Genomic DNA, 17073 nt, shown 5'->3' with positions numbered 1-17073 from the left:
CAAGGAGGTCACACTGCAGATGGATTTCAGCGTGAACGCACACGAGATTAGTAGAGCTGCAAAAGGTGTTGCATACCTCAAAGCACTAAGTTGTGGCATCTGAAACCGTGAGAGATTGCAGGACAACTTTTAAGCTGATCAAGCAGCTGCCAACAATTCAGGTCTTCGCTAAACCCGGCTTGATTCAGCTGGCGTGTTTTTGTGAAGATGGGCAGCACACAGAAAAAGCTGCAAAATTCGATCAGGCAGTTAAAATGAGATTATCCAGCCTTAACTGCCTCTCCCGCCATTTGGTGTCGGGTCAGTTCGGGAGCCACTGACCCGACACTTGCCAGTCGCGTGGAGGCGGGTTTGTAGCCCGCCGACAATTTTTTCAATTTTCGCTACCGACCCGCCTCCAAACCCGCTCTCTGAGGTCTATTAAATTTGCGGCCTAAGTGTCACTGTAGTTTAAATTATGAGAAGGGTAAAACTGCCTTCTGTACATAACTTCCATTTCTTCTGCTTCATAACATGGCAACTGATGGCTGAAATCTAGCTTTGGCCTCAGTAATAAATATAGGACTCTTGTTTGGGATTGGTGGGTTGATGGGCTTGTATATATGTCCCTGATCTCTTGTAGTATGGGGGAGAGGGATGGGTCTATCCCTAGTAGGTGACATATGTCTCATCACTAGCAGTACATTTTAGCAGGCCACAAAAGTTGTCTCAATATTTGAACATATGCATATGGTTTATATCAGATTTGCGTAGATTTGACTGTATTCAAGAATTGCCCATTCATCAGTAATTCCAGTTTTCTGGGTACTTGATTCAGGTGTTCACTTAAACTTAAAAAAATGGTTACTGTAATACTGAAAGTTTGAGTGGTAGAATTGTTCCTGAAACTATTAGACATTTACAGTCACATAATTAGTAATTACCAGTCATTTGCCACTTACAAAAGCCCTATATAGTTAGTTATACACTGAATAAACCATAGTGTCAAACCTAGATGACTAAGTGTATAGTTCTGATGTGAAAATCATGCTTTCTTATTTGCTCCCTTATTTCCAGGCAGATATTAGAGATTTGAAATCAGTCTGAACATCTGTCAGCTTGTCAAACTTTCATACAAGTCAGAAAGGCTTATTGGGACCGCAGTTTTCAAATTGCAACCGTAGCAGAGAAATTTATGCTGATCGTATTTAAAACATAGTTTGCATTGACTCTGGAATCAGCAGAATAGAGTTGCAGCCAAAGTTCCCCAGCATATTATGGGAGGGAATTACTTTATTTCTCTCACTCAGATCTCGTGCTATGCACCATTATTTCACCAAGAGAATGGGTACGTGATCTGCTGATAAACTTAGATGTCAGCCATGGCTCAGTGGTAGCACTCTCACTTCTGAGTCCAGAAGGTACTTAGGTTCATAGTCCCACTCCTGAGACTTGAGCACAAATCTAGGCTGACACTTCAGTGAGGGAGTGCTGCATTGTCAGAGGTGCTGTCTTTTGGTTGAGATGTTAAATCAAGCCACCCCCACCCCCAACTGCCCTCTCAGGTGGACTATTTGAAGAAGAACAGGGGAGTTCTCCCCAGTGTCCTGGCCAATATTTATCCCTCAACCAACATCACTGAAAAAACAGATTATCTTGTCATTATCACAGTGCTACACTGCTACTACTAAATTATAATTATCAGGGACTGGATGACTGTGAGTTGGAACACTGTCCTTTCACTGTTGGGACTTACACTTGAATCGAGCCCAAATTGTTAGCATGAAAGCCTCTTCTCTCTTCTAGCTGCAAGAGTCCTATGTGAAACAACATTAGGCAATCTCAACTCACTTCACCAGGACAGCAGAGACTGACCGCAATATGACAGAGCGGATAAATATGGTTGGTGTAAGTAGTAAAAAAATTATACTACCATAGTAAAGTTGGGGTAGGGTACATTAAAAGGACCTTAATTATAATAGTTATAAACCTTTATGTAACAGTCTTATCCAAATGCTCTATTTTACATTGCAGGACACAGATCATTAAGACATTTATTCATCTGAATTCTGATCCTAAATGCACAAAACAGACACTGAGCTTAGACCTTTTTTTCTGCCAGCCAGTGTCTGACACATATTGACATCAATCACCACACTTAAGAGTCTCCAAACCAAGCTACTGAGAAATTTACACAGGTAAGATTTCTATGTAGTGCATAGTTTCTCTCATAGGGACACATCCCACTTACCTTAGGCAAAAGTTAGCAAGAGTCAAGGCTGAGGGACCCCGAAGTGTGCGCAGCTGCTCCTGAAGTTGAACCAGCGAAAACCACATAGTTTACCAGAACAGAGCAGAGCATTGGTAAGTTCCCCACTGCTTGTTCAACCAACATTGGTTTGCAGGATTATCAGGAGATAAGCGAGAGATCTAACACCTCCAAACCATTAGTAATTCAGGGGGGTGCAAGAAATGCGCCTTATAGAGGACATGAGCCTTGTAAATTGAGATGAGATGCGGGAGAGGTTGCAAAGTAATATGATATCAAAGCAGAAATGGAGGTGGAGGAGACATTTTTTTCAGAGGTGAAAGGGAGGGAGATGTGGAAGCTGAAGGGGATGAGGTAATGTTTTGGAATGGCCCCATCAGTGATCAAAACATCAGAAGTAGTGAGGCCTTGCTTAATTACAAGGTTGAGATATGTGTGACGGAGATTATGTATGTGTAAAGTTGAGTGAGGATAGGAGAGCAGAGAGTCAGAGAAGAGGCTAAGAGAGGTTAGGTGAATATTCCACCGAGCAACTTCTTATCCAAGAGACAAAAATAGGAAAGAAATCACCTAGCGGCTTGAAAGGTTGATAGACAACAGGGACTTTAAAGAGAGACAGGAGGGGTGAAAGAAGGTGATGTACTCAAGTGAAGAAAAGCTGCGAGAGAAGTAGGAGCAGAAGCTCAGAGAATGCCAAGCGTACTGCTGTTTGGCCAGAGGACATGGTGGAACATGTAGCATAGTGGCATCATTAAGGTGAAAGGAGTTACCATACATAAGTTAGATTTCTGTCAGGCCCAGGATGTGAATAGACTAATGCAGGATGAAGTCATGGATGTGGAGATTCAACTCCAAAGAGATCCCCTTTGCCTCCCCCATCATGGATAGGCACTAGTTGGTCATTAGACAAATGCAGTTTTGAGCCTTGCTAAGCATGCAATAAGGGCACAGCAGTTATCATGGGTGACTTTAATCTACATATAGATTGGGCTAACCAAATTCGTAACAATACTGTGGAGGAGGAATTCCTGGAGTGTTTATGGGATGGTTTCCTGGACCAATATGTCGAGGAACGAACCAGAGATCAGGCCATCTTAGACTGGGTATTATGTAATGAGAAAGGATTAATTAGCAATCTTGTTGTACGAGGCCCCTTGGGTCGGAGCGATCATAATATGATCGAATTCTTCATTAAGATGGAGAATGAAGTAGTTGACTCAGAGACTAGGGTCCTAAATTTAAATAAAGGAAACTACGATGGTCTGAGGCGCGAGTTGGGTAGGATTGATTGGGGAATGTCACTCAAAGGATTGACGGTGGATAGGCAATGGCAAACATTCAAAGACCGCATGGATGAACTACAGAAATTGTTCATCCCAGTTTGGCATAAAAATAAAACAAAAGAGGTGACTCAACCGTGGCTAACAAGGGAAATTAAGGATAGCATAAGGTCCAAGGAGAGGACATATAAATTGGCCAGAAAAAGCAATAATCCTGAGGATTGGGAGCAGTTTAGGATTCAACAAAGGAGGACAAAGGGATTAATTAAAAAGGGGAAAATAGAGTATGAGGGTAAGCTTGCAGGGAACATAAAAACTGACTGTAAAAGCTTTTATAGATATGTGAAGAGGAAAAGATTGGTGAAGTCAAGCGTAGGTCCCTTGCAGTCAGAATCAGGGGAATTTATAATGGGGAACAAAGAAATGGCAGAGCAACTAAATACATATTTTGGTTCTGTCTTCACAAAGGAGGACACAAATAACCTCCCAGAGATGCCGGGGAACATAGAGTCTGATGAAAGGGTGGAACTGAAAGAAATCAGTATTTGTAGGGAAATGGTGTTAGGGAAATTGATGGGACTGAAGGCCGATAAATCCCCAGGGCCTGATAATCTACATCCTAGGGTACTTAAGGAAGTGGCCCTAGAAATAGTAGATGCATTGCTGAACATCTTCCAACATTCGATGGAACCTGGAACAGTGCCCATGGACTGGAGGGTAGCTAATGTTACCCCACTATTCAAAAAAGGTGGTAGAGAGAAAACGGGGAATTACAGACCGGTAAGCCTGACATCGGTAGTGGGGAAAATGCTAGAGTCCATTATAAAAGTTGTAATAGCAGAGCACTTGGAAAACAGTGACAGGATCAGACAAAGTCAACATGGATTCACAAAAGGTAAATCGTGCTTGACTAATCTACTGGAATTTTTTGAGGATGTAACTGGTAAAATAGATAAGGGAGAACCAGTGGATGTGGTGTATCTGGACTTTCAGAAGGCCTTCGATAAGGTCCTGCATAAGAGATTAGCGTGTAAAGTTAAGGCGCATGGGATTGGGGGCAAGGTATTGACTTGGATAGAGAACTGGTTGGCAGACAGAAAGCAAAGAGTTGGAATAAACGGGTCTTCTTCAGAATGGCAGGCAGTGACTAGTGGGGTACCGCAGGGATCGGTCCTTGGACCCCAGCTATTCACAATATATATAAATGATCTGGACAAGGGAACTAGATGTAATATCTCCAAATTTGCAGACGACACAAAGCTGGGTGGGCGTGTGTGCTGTGAGGAGGATGTCGAGAAACTCCAGGGTGATTTGGACATGTTGGGTGATTGGGCAGAAACATGGCAGATGCAATATAACGTGGATAAATGTGAGGTTATCCACTTTGGTGGCAAAAACAGGAAGGCAGATTATTATCTAAATGGCAATAGATTGGGAGAAGGGGAAGTGCAACGAGACCTGGGTGTCCTTGTGCACCAGTCGCTGAAGGTAAGCATACAGGTGCAGCAGGCGGTTAAGAAGGCGAATGGTATGTTGGCCTTCGTAGCGAGAGGGTTTGAGTACAGGAACAAGGATGTCTTGCTGCAGTTGTACAGGGCCTTGGTGAGACCACATCTTGAGTATTGTGTGCAGTTTTGGTCGCCTTATCTGAGGAAGGATGTTCTTGCCATGGAAGGAGTTCAGCGAAGATTCACCAGGCTGATACCTGGGATGACAGGAATGACGTATGAGGAGAGATTGAGTCGATTGGACTTGTACTCGCTGGAGTTTAGAAGAATGAGAGGTGATCTCATTGAAACTTATAAAATTCTGACAGGACTGGACAGACTAGATGCAGGAAGGGTGTTCCCGATGGTCGGGGAGTCCAGAACCAGGGGACACAGTCCAAGGATAAAGGGTAGGCCATTTAGGACAGAAATGAGGAGGAATTTCTTCACCCAGAGAGTGGTGAACCTGTGGAATTCTCTACCACAGAAGGCGGTGGAGGCCAGTTCATTAAATATATTCAAGAAGGAGTTGGATATATTTCTTAAGGCTAAAGGGATCAAGGGTTATGGGGAGAAAGCAGGGACCGGGTACTGAATTTGGATGATCAGCCATGATTGCATTGAATGGCGGAGCAGGCTCGAGGGGCCGAATGTCCTACTCCTGCTCCTATCTTCTATGTTTGTCTGGCAGTTGCCATGACTCGTTCATCCTGCGGCAGTCTACTGTGCCTCAGCTCTTCAATCCACCAATCCAACTTTCCGGATGGCTACTTGGAGACAAGGGCTATCCCCTGAAAAAGTGGCTCATGACACCGATGAGGAGGCCATCAAATGAAGCTGAGGAGCGGTATAATGTGAGCCACATTTCCACCAGAAGCATCATAGAGCAAACCATCGGCTTGCTCAAAATGCAATTCAGATGCCTTAACAGGTCTGGTGGAGCCCTACAGTACGCACCAGCCAGGGTCTCGAGAATCATTGTGGTCTTCTGTGCCCTGCACAACATCGCACAACAGCGTGGCTTGGCGCTGCCTGAGGAACAAGTGGCTCAGCACAGCCTCCTTGGAAGAAGAGGAGGAGGAGGAGGAGGACGAGGCGGCAAATGAGGAACACCTTGCGGAGGCAGATGTGCCAATTCCACCAGCATGCGACCACATTGCTAGCCGTGAGGCAAGGGATAAACAAATCCATGCCAGGTTCGTGTAACTTTACGCATCAACCACATGTGGTTGGCACATGGAAATGAATGTCTGGCTGACCTTCTTAACATACCATACAGCATCTGTACAATAAACTGTGGTTTCCTATCACTCTCGCCACCGTCATTTCAGATGAAAGGCACCGTGACCCCTGACTGTGCAACTTCCATTTCTGAGCACACATAGGCCAACTCTTTGAATCTTTACCATTGCATTTCTTTTATACATTTAAAATCCCAATGATAAACGTTACTTTGTATGAGGCCATCTATTTAGAAGAGTCACCGTGTTCATTTGACTCTGGTGATTTATGTCCTTCATGGGGGTTGCCATTCTTTCCATGGCGGCACCTATATTCGCCATTGCGTGCACCACGGCATTGCTCATGTTTGAGATGGACTCCTCCATTCTCAGCACACTCGCAGTCACCTTGGATGCAAACCTGTCAGCCTCCTGCACTTGTTCCTGAAGTTCCAGCACCATTCACTGTGGCCCAGAGGCACAGCATCTACATGCAGCTGAGCAGAGCTAGGAGCGTTCTGCGGCCACTGACGAGGACTCGCCACTGCTGTCGCTATCTCCACCATCTGCTGATGCTCACTTGTGAGCTGTGATACACCAGGTGACAACACTACTTTATGTCGTGAAGGTGTGCGTATCTGCGTTGGTGCTGGGTGTGCTGATTTCTGGTGACGCTGCTCCCTCAGAGGCTGCAGGTTCCTCTGAGGAGTCATATGGATCTTCCTCCTGGATAGTGGGGAGGGGGTGCTGTCGATGATCCTGTGGGGGAGTAAAGGCATGAGCTAGACATGTGATATTTAGGTGGCAGACACATCCTATTGTGCAGATGATCAGAAGTCAATCTCTATGAACATCAGATGCCATCTCAGTCACTCATGAAATTTAAATGAGAGGGTTACAAATCCATTGTGTCACCAGCTTGCTCTACTGCGCCCGTCTCTCCGTCCCCCACTTCCAGCTCCTCTGCACCTCCGACGATGTCGAGAGCAGCCTCCTCAGCGTTTGTTAACTGCGGCATCGAAGGTTGCCCTCCTCCTGTCCTGTCCCTCTCCCTCTTATTGTGGGCTCTCTTTTCCTGCAATGAGGGACACAAGTGGAGTTTCAGCGAGATTGATGGAGTGAGTGTAAAGAATCTATAACATAGATGCTTAGAGAGAGACAAAGATGGAGTGAGGTGCCAATACCAAGGTCTCGCCCTGTGCGTTTTTAGTTGTTGTCATTGCATAACAATGAGAGCGAGTGTGAGGGGTGCATAGTAGGATGGTGAAGTGATTCTGTACATAGAAAGAGAGGGATGGTTAAGGGTGCAAGGGATGTAAGGGTGAGTTGGGATGTGGAGGAGTAGGTTGACAATGCAGAGTGCTAGTGATGGGAAGAGATGGGAAGCAAATTGAAGGTAAGTGTGATGTTATACTCACTTTTGCTGAGCGTAGCAGGTCACTGAACCTTTTTCAGCACTGCACCCAGGTGCGTGCATACTACGACCTGGTGCTAACCTCCTCAGCAACTTGCAGCCAGGCTGCCTTGGTTTGCTGAGGAGGCTTCCTCCGGCCATTGGGAGGGAACAGAACCTCCTTGTGCCCTCTTACTCCCTCCACAAGAGCATGGAGGGAGTCACCATCAAATCGAGGAGCAGTCTTTGCTCTTGCAGCAGTCATCTTCCAAAGACCAGTTATCAGGAGCATCAGAAAGGAAATGAAATCCAAAAGCTACATGGGCCCCTTAAATGCACCTGAATCGAAGACATCAGCAGAGGCGAGTAGCAGACCCGCACTCACTGATTGGGCCAGTTAAATGAAAATCGTTATTTCGGAGCAGCTGAAACCGGCAGCGGGACCGGAACCCGCCTCACCTGGGAAAATCGCGGCCTTTGTTTCTGTCTTCACGGAAGAAGACGCAAAAAACGTCTCAGAAAAGTGAACAACCAAGCGTCTAGCAAGAATGAGGAACTGAAAGAAATTATTATTAGTACAAAAAGTAGTACTGGAGAAATTAATGGGACTGAAAGCTGATAAATCCTCTGGACCTGGTGGCCTACATCCTAGGGTTTGAAAGAGTTGGCTATAGTGATAGTGGATGCATTGGTTGTCATTTTCCAAAATTCCATAGATTCTAGAACGGTTCCCGTGGATTGGAAGGTAGAAACATGGGCCTAGAAATTGGGTTGGGGCGCCAAAGTGGCGCAAAAGTTGCCTGAGCGCAGGATTTAGTGCAGCGATCGGAGTAATACCGATCGCCAGAAATTCCGTTTCAGTGCCCCTCGAGGGACACGGGGCGAGGCTTGAGGCGCTCCGCGGCCCTCTTAGGGCGCTGAAACTGATTATCGCAGCGCAACGTGCCGCAGCGCCACACGCTGCGGCACGGCACGCTGCGGTACTGCAGGCCTTCCTCCCACTGTTAAGGGGGAGGTGCCTGCAACAGCGCGATCCCCGCTCGCGAGTGCCGGCAAATGAGCCCGGCACCAAGGAGAAGTGCCGGGCTCTCGGGAAACAGCCGGCAATGCCGCGGGGGTGGGGGGGGGGGGGGTTAGGAGGCCGGGGACAGAGGTGCTGGCAGGCGGCCGCCGAAAATGCGGCTGCCCCGAACCTCCACCTTAACTTGCGCCGCTGCCGGCACAGTAAGGCCCCGTGAGCCAGGCGCGGGTAGCGAACGGCGCAACTGCGCCGTTCGCTACCAAATATCGCAAACGGGGCACGAATGGGGCGCTGCGCACACCGATGGCGTCATCGGTGGCGGCGCAGCGCAACAGGCTAACGCCACCATTAGCGCCCCTCCTGAATATCGCGGGAGGCGCAGCCAGTGGCGCTACAGCCACTGCCTGCCTCTTTAGGCGCTAACAGGTGGCGCTACTCACCCAATTTCTCCCCCATAGAAACATAGTAAAATAGGCGCAGGAGTAGGCCATTCGGACCTTCGAGCCTGCTCCGCCATTCAATATGATCATGGCTGATCCTCTATCTCAATACCATATTCCCGCTCTCTCCCCTTGATGCCTTTTGCGTCTAGAAATCTATCTATCTCCTTCTTAAATATATTCAGTGACTTGGCCTCCACAGCCTTCTGTGGTGGAGAATTCCACAGGTTCACCACCCTCTGAGTGAAGAAATTTCTCCTCATCTCAGTCCTAAATGTCCTACCCCGTATCCTGAAACTGTATCCCCTTGTTCTAGACCCCCCAGCCAGGGGAAACATGCTCCTTGCATCCAGTCTGTCTAGCCCTGTCAGAATTTTATACGTTTCAATGAGATCCCCTCTCATTCTTCTAAACTCTAGTGAATACAGGCCTAGTCAACCCAATCTCTCCTGATATGACAGTCCTGCCATCCCAGGAATCAGTCTGGTGAACCTTTGCTGCACTCCCTCTATGGCAAGTATATCCTTTCTTAGGTAAGGAGACCAAAACTGCACACACTACTCCAGGTGTGGTCTCACCAAGGCCCTGTATAACTGTAGTAAGACATCCTTGCTCTTGTATTCAATTCTTCTCGCAATGAAGGCCAACATACCATTTACCCCCCAACTGTTTGCTGCACCTGCATGTTTGCTTTCAGTGACTGGTGTACAAGGACACCCAAGTCCCTTTGTACATCAACATTTCCCAATCTGTCACCATTTAAATAATACTCTGCCTTTCTGTTTTTCATACCGAAGTGGATAACTTCACATTATACTGCATCTGCCATGTATTTGCCCACTTACTCAACTTGTCTAAATTGCCTTGAAGTCTCTTTGCATCCTCCTCACAACTCACAATCCCACCTAATTTCGTGTCGTCAGCAAACTTGGAAATATTACATTTGGTTCCCTCATCCAAATCATTGACATATATTGTGAATAGCTGGGGCCCAAGCACTGATCCCTGTGGTACCCCACTAGTCACCGCCTGCCACCCTGAAAAAGACCCATTTATTCCTACTCTCTGTTTCCTGTCTGTTAACCAATTTTCAATCCATGCCAGTATATTCCCCCCAATTCCATGTGCTTTAATTTTGCACACTAACCTCTTATGTGGGACTTTATCAAAGGCCTTCTGAAAATCCAAATACACCACATCCACTGATTCTCCCATATCTATTCTACCAGTTACATCCTCAAAAAACTCCAGTAGGTTTGTCAAACATGATTTCCATTTCAAATGTAACAAATGCAACCCCACTATTTAAGAAAGGAGGGAGAGAGAAAACGGGGAACTACAGACCAGTTAGCCTGACATCAGTACAGGAAACTCTCTTTTAACCAGCACCTAAATATCCAGAAATCTCTCTTAACCGGCAAAATGCAGGAGTAGGTTCAGGTAAGTTTTACTATATATTAGTGGCCGTGTAACCGGGGTTCCTGGATCTGTGGCCATGTAACCGGGGTTCCTGCACCTGTGGCTGTGCAACAGGGACTCCTGGATCTGTGGCCGTGTAACCCGGACTCCTGCACAAGTGCCGTGTAACCGGGCCTCCTGCACCTGTGGCCGTGTACGGGGCTCTCGTACCTTGGTAAGTATACCTCTCTGTAATCCGGACTTTTTGATCAACTGGCACCACGCCGGTCCCGTCGGTGCCGGATAAAAAAGAGTTTCCTGTAGTAGGGAAAATGCTAGAATCTATTATTAAGGACGTGGTAACAGAGCACTTAGAAAATAATAATAGGATTGGGCAGTCAACACGGATTTATGAAAGGGAAATAGTGTTTGACAAATCTGTTAAGAGTTTTTTGAGGTTGTAACTAGCAGAATAGATAAGGGGGAATCAGTGGATGTGGTGTATTTGGATTTTCAGAAGGCATTCGATAAGGTGCCACACAAGAGGTTATTAAACAAAATTAGGGCTCGTGGGATTGGGGGTAATATACCATCATGAATTGAGGATTGGTTAACGGACAGAAAACAGAGAGTAGGAATAAACGGGTCATTTTCGGGTTGGCAGTCTATAACTAGTGGGGTATCACAAGGATCAGTGCTTGGGCCTCAGCTATTACAATCTACATCAATGATTTGGGTGAGGGGACCAAATGTAATATATCCAAGCTTGCTGATGATACAAAGCTGGGTGGGAAAGTAAGTTGTGAGGAGGATGCAAGGAGGCTTCAAAGGGATATAGACAGGCTGAGTGAGTTGGCAAGAACATGGCAAATAGAATATAATGTGGAGAAATGTGATGTTATCCACTTTGGTAGGAAAAATAGAAAAGCAGAGTATTTTTTAAATCGTGAGAGATTGGGAAATGTTGGTGTTCAGAGGGACCTAGGTGTCCTTGTACACGAATCACTGAAAGTTAACATGCAGATACAGCAAGCAATTAAGAAAGCAAATGGTATGTTGGCCTTTATTACAAGAGGATTTGAGTATAAGAGTAAAGACGTCTTACTGCAATTATATAGGGCCCTGGTGAGACCACACCTGGAGTATTGTGTACAGTTTTTGTCTCCTTACCTAAGGAAGGATATACTTGCCATAGAGGGAGTGCAACAAAGGTTCACCAGACTGGATCCTGGGATGGGGAGATTGTTTTATGAGGAAAGATTGAGTAAACTAGGCCTATATTCACTAGAGCTTAGGAGAATGAGAGGTGATCTCATTGAAACATACAAAATTCTTACAGGGCTTGACAGGGTAGATGCAGGGAGGATGTTTCCCCTGGCTGGGGAGTCGAGAACCAGGGGTCACAGTCTCAGAATAAAGGGTCGGCCATTTAGGACTGATATGAGGAGAAATTTCTTCACTCAGAGGGTGGTGAATCTTTGGAATTCTCTACCCCAGAGGGTTGTGGAGGCTTAGTCGTTGAGTATATTCAAGACAGAGATTGATAAATTTTTGAATATTAAGGGAATCAAGGGATATGGAGATAGTTCAGGAAAGTGGAGATGAGGTAGAAGATCAGCCATGATCTTATTGAATGGTGGAGCAGGCTCGAAGGGCCAAATGGCCTACTCCTGCTCCTATTTCTTATGTTCTTATGTTCTAAACCATGGGTTCTCAACCTTTTTGCTTCCGAGGCCCCCCTCCCATGTTACAAAAATTCTGCAGTCCTGCTATAACACAACCCAAGTATTTTTTCTGTATAAAAAAGTTATTAGTTATTAATAGCTCTATTACACCTTACGTAAAGAATAATTTATTAAGTCCTAAATTTACATAAGCAAGATAATGTGGATGCTGGAAATCTGAAATAAAAACAGAAAATGCTGGAAATACTCAGCAGGCCAGGCAGCATCTGTGGAGAGAGAAACAGAGTTAATGTTTCAGGTCTGACATTTTAGTCTAAGTTTACATTATGTGTCCATTTGCTGCCCAAGGTCTGCTCCACTCCATCAACCATTTGCTTAACAGGAAATGAACCAGGAGCAACAAGCGCAGTGCTCACTACAGGCTAGTTTTGTGCACACTCGGTCGGACTGGACTAAAATTCCAGGTCCACGTCCGCTATTTCGGAAACAGAACTTCCCTCTTATTTCAATACCAAACCCCAACACAGTGGTGAAAGCCAGCGGCTTGAATTAATAGCACTAGTAATGATGAAGGTGGATGGCACATGAGAGAAGTGGAGAAATAAACAGGACCATGAGCAACTTTACCCACCGACCTCATCGCCATAAATCCTTTAGTGCCAAAGGCAGCACACCCCTCCCTCTTTCCTCCTCCCCAATCCTTTCACAAAGTGTTGGCGGTATCTCAAAGAACATGAGCACTCAGACTAGGCCTATCTGTCCATCAGAGAAGCACATGGCCATGAATATAAAGCACTGAGTCTGAGGTATGAGGAAAATCGTGATAACACCTTCAGCTATTTTATTAACTTAGACTGATGACATTGAAGGAGAGAGTCACACCAGATCCCGATTATTATGGCCTTGTTGTAGCCCCAGAGACTGGAAAATCCCTTTCCTTTCCCCACCCACCCCCACCCCCCCAAGACCACATGGCAGGAATGCACTTCCTTCATTGACGACGCTCTTCAAACGTGTGAGAGGCTTCCAACCGACACTGGGCAGCTCAGCCCGAGGGGAAAGAAAAGGGTTGAAAGGAAGGCTCGCACTACCTCGGCCCACACAATGCCAGATTAACTCGCGGATTTCCCCACTATTATTTGGAACGTGGAAGCGAATAAGGCTGGATCAAAAAAAAATGCCGCGATAAATATGGCATAAACATCAGTAGTCTCCCCTGTATATCGGCAGGGCAAACCAACTGGTGAACCCCCTGAGATCTTTGGGGGCCCCGGGCCCCCGGTTGAGAATCCCTGCCGCAAATGCTCACATAGTATTACATAGTATTACATTTTATTTTACAGCACAGAAACAGGTCTATGCTGGTGTTTATGCTCCACACGAGCCTCTTACCACCCTTCTTCATCTAACTCTTATCAACATATCCTTCTATTCCTTTTTCTCCCATGTGTTTATCTAGCTTCCCTATAAATGCTGCTTAATCCACGTCCTTATTTTAAGACCTTTGGCAGAGATGTGCCCATTGTAAGGTACTCAGAAATAGATTGGGGAAGGCAGTAGCCTTCCTTCCTTGCAACCATTTCTCTTTTAGCAACAAATCCAGTTCACAGCTTGGCCACAAGGGCTACATTGCGTATTTAGGAGTTGCATATTTAGGAGTTCTGACCAAATGAGGGAGAACTATTTGGACACATTTTATACATGACAAGCTTACTCTGCTTCGGATTTTACAATCATTGACAACAAGTGAGAAAGACTAAAGTGCCATTCGCCCCTTCTCAACATTGTCCTGAAGGACTGTGTCTAAAACAAAAACAAAAACAAATTGCATTTATATTGCACCTTTCATATTCTCAGGACATCCCAAAGCGCTACATAGCCAATGAATTACTTCTGAAGTTTAGGCACGGCTGTAATCCAGGTTGAAGCTGGTTTCCACCAGGGCCTCCAAGTACCAATGTGAATCAACAATAGAAACAGATTTCACTAGTATCTTCCAATCAATATCTTTGCGATCCCCTCTTAAACATGCAAAACCATAATATTGCACTTACGGACATATGAGCATACTTGTTGGCACCACCTCCATATCCCACTACTTCGTCCATTGTTCAGGATAGTTTTATCATTTTTAGTGAAACAGTTTCAACATCTTTAAATTAAATCAATATTTACAATCACAATTAATGAACAGACCATCAATGTTTTATTGAGAAATTCTCAATATTCTGTTCAAGTTGCATATTTATGGGTAATTGCAGCCAGCCTTACACATACAAATTAATTCCTTAAATAATTTAAAGCATATGCAAGGTTACTAAAATAAATTTCTACCTTATCCAGAAGTTGCTGTCCAGAATGATGAGGGTTCAAGTCCCACTCCAAAATTTCATCTTGGAAAGTACTGAAAATGACACGGTCTGCGTACACATGTGTGAGTGTGACTCTGTGGTGACTGTGGTGTTGATAGCTGGCCATCCAGCACACTTGTATTGGTGTGATCAACAGACTGCTGAAACATAAAGAAAAGGCTGGATCAACGAAATGCATTTGTGCAACTACAACCATGTGCTGTGATATCACTATGTGCCAGTCATGGTTGGGCAATGCAGAGCGACATCACTTTGAGCTGGCTTTTTCCTTCAGTTTCAGAATTGTCAATCTGCCAAAACTGTCCTGGCATCTGCCTGCACAATAAACATACACAACTGCATACAATGCATTATGTGTCTATATCCGTGGCTTTTTGCCAGATATAAATTTTTTGGGGGGCTCTTGAGCTCTGAAAGGTTACTAATACCGTGCCATTTTAAAAAAAATAGAAAGGAAGATCTTGCATTTATATAGTGCCTTTCATGACCTTAGGACGTCCCAAAGTGCTTTACAGCCAATGGAATACTTTTGAGGTGTAGTTACTGTTGTAATGTAGGGAAACATGACAGCTTATTTGTGCATAGCAAGATCCCACAAACAGCAATGCAATAATGACCAGATAATCTGTTTTAGTGATATCGGTTGAGGGATAAGTATTAGCCAGTACCCCCCTGCTCTTCTTCAAAATAGTGCCATGGATCTTTTACATCCATCTGAGCAGGCCAACAGGGCCTCGGTTTAACATCTCATCTGAAGGCCAGAACCTCTGAGAGTGCAGTGTTCCCTCAGTACTGTACTGAAGAGTCAGCCTAGATTATGTGCTCAAGTCTCTGAAGTGGGGCACGAACCCACAATCTTCTGACTCACAAGCAAACGTGCTCCCAACTGAGCCAAGGCTGACATCTAGAAACCTGAAACTGATGACCTAGCTCTTGAATGGACTGCTCTGTGCTACAGGAATATAGGTACTGCATACATGCTGGGTTATCCTACAACGTATTCATAAACCATCACATGATACAGTTTAAGCCAAAGATGAAAATCATAAAGCACATTCATTAAAAACACATACGGCACAAAGTGGAGAAAACACAATCTAATTTGAAATACAATTGAGAAAGAAATGGAAGAGACCTCTGGTTTGTCATGGTGGCTCAAATGCTGATGGTACAGCGGACTGCTGCAGAATGAAGGCATCATGGCTGCTGCCAGGATACCAAGTATTGACTTGCACGATGTGCTGAGTATGGTCGCATACCAGCTGGACATTGAGGGAGTGGAATCCCTTCCAGTTGAGGTACATCTCCGAATTGAGATGCGGCGCCTGCAAAGTGACGTGTGTGCAGTCAATGGCACCCTGCACCATGGGGAGGCCTGCTATCCTGGTGAAGCCGCATGCTCGCTCCACCTGCTTCTCTCTAGCAAGAGAGAATGAAATGTATTCAGCTCTCTTTACATACAGAGCCTCACTCACCTCTTTTATACAGGAGTGGACGGCAAACTGGGAAATGTTACAGATGTCGCCTGCTCCAGACTGGAAGGAGCCTGACGCAAAGAAGTTCAAGGCCACGGTCACCTTTACAGCCACTGGCAATGCCTTCCTCACTCTGGACTGAGGCTTCAGGTCTGGCTGCAGCAGGTGGCAGATTTCAATGAGCACCTTCTTAGTGAAGCGGAGATGTTGCATGCACTGTTCCTCACTGAGGTTGAAGTAGGAGAATTGCTTCCTAAAGACTCTGGGTGGATATGGCCTCCTGCTGAGAGCCCTTCTCCCCCTCCTCCTCCCGCTTCTTCTAGCAGCTTGTCCTGCTCTGTGTTGCCTCTGCTCATTCTCCCTGTCATGCTGCAGGCCAAGGGGGATACAAACTACTGCACCCATGTCTGGGAACAACTGGTCTGAGCAGACCCCTTGCAAGTCAGTACGAAGTCCTTGAGCACGTGCCACACCACTCCTTGTAGACTTTAGGCAACTTTAAAGAAGTCTAGAAAGCACCAAACACTTCTACAAGCTCAGCAACAGCCAGCAGAAATTAATCAGCAACTAACTTGTAAGTAGGTGTTGATCCCTTTAATTAGTGCTGCTAGGGGGTTCTTCCTGCTGCTGATGCATGTTCAGCTGTGCGAGGTTAAGAGAGAGTGTTAGTTCCAGCGTTGAGATTGAAAATGGCAGTGTTGGCATCAAATCAGCATCAGATGTGTGCCCGCACTGCTCAGATGCCATTTTTGAGCCAATTCGGCACCCGTAGCACCCAAACAACGGGCACTACGCAACCAAATTTTTAGCCCAAAGATTCTACTCTATCAATGTGTTACTCAGTTGTAACAATCTGCTGCAGATAATATAAATTGGTGCACTTCCCAGGAAGATGACACAATGGGGTTAATATTGACTTTGTACGATAGTATAAAATGGGCGATATCGGATAAACACCCATTTAACATCTCTCCTGATTTTAATTTCCACTGACTTCAATGGAAATGAAAATCGGGAGAGATGTATAACAGGCGGCTGATCCAATATCACCCGT

General features: G+C 45.5%; 1 long non-coding RNA gene across 1 annotated transcript in view; it reads right to left on the bottom strand.

Moving 5' to 3' along the window:
* Window positions 1-14680, bottom strand: part of LOC147111630 (uncharacterized) — a 62904-nt gene extending 48224 nt beyond the window's left edge. Inside the window, exon 1 of the long non-coding RNA XR_015079719.1 lies at window positions 14507-14680. This is a non-coding gene — a long non-coding RNA (uncharacterized LOC147111630). The remainder of the gene's footprint in view (window positions 1-14506) is intronic.
* Window positions 14681-17073: the final 2393 nt, after the last annotated feature.

The sequence above is a fragment of the Somniosus microcephalus genome, chromosome 10 (genome assembly GCF_052327205.1).
Source record: "Somniosus microcephalus isolate GS21.2 chromosome 10, FLI_Smic_1.0, whole genome shotgun sequence".
Classification (NCBI taxonomy): Eukaryota; Metazoa; Chordata; class Chondrichthyes; order Squaliformes; family Somniosidae; genus Somniosus; species Somniosus microcephalus.
This window is presented reverse-complemented; position numbering and strand designations above follow the sequence as displayed.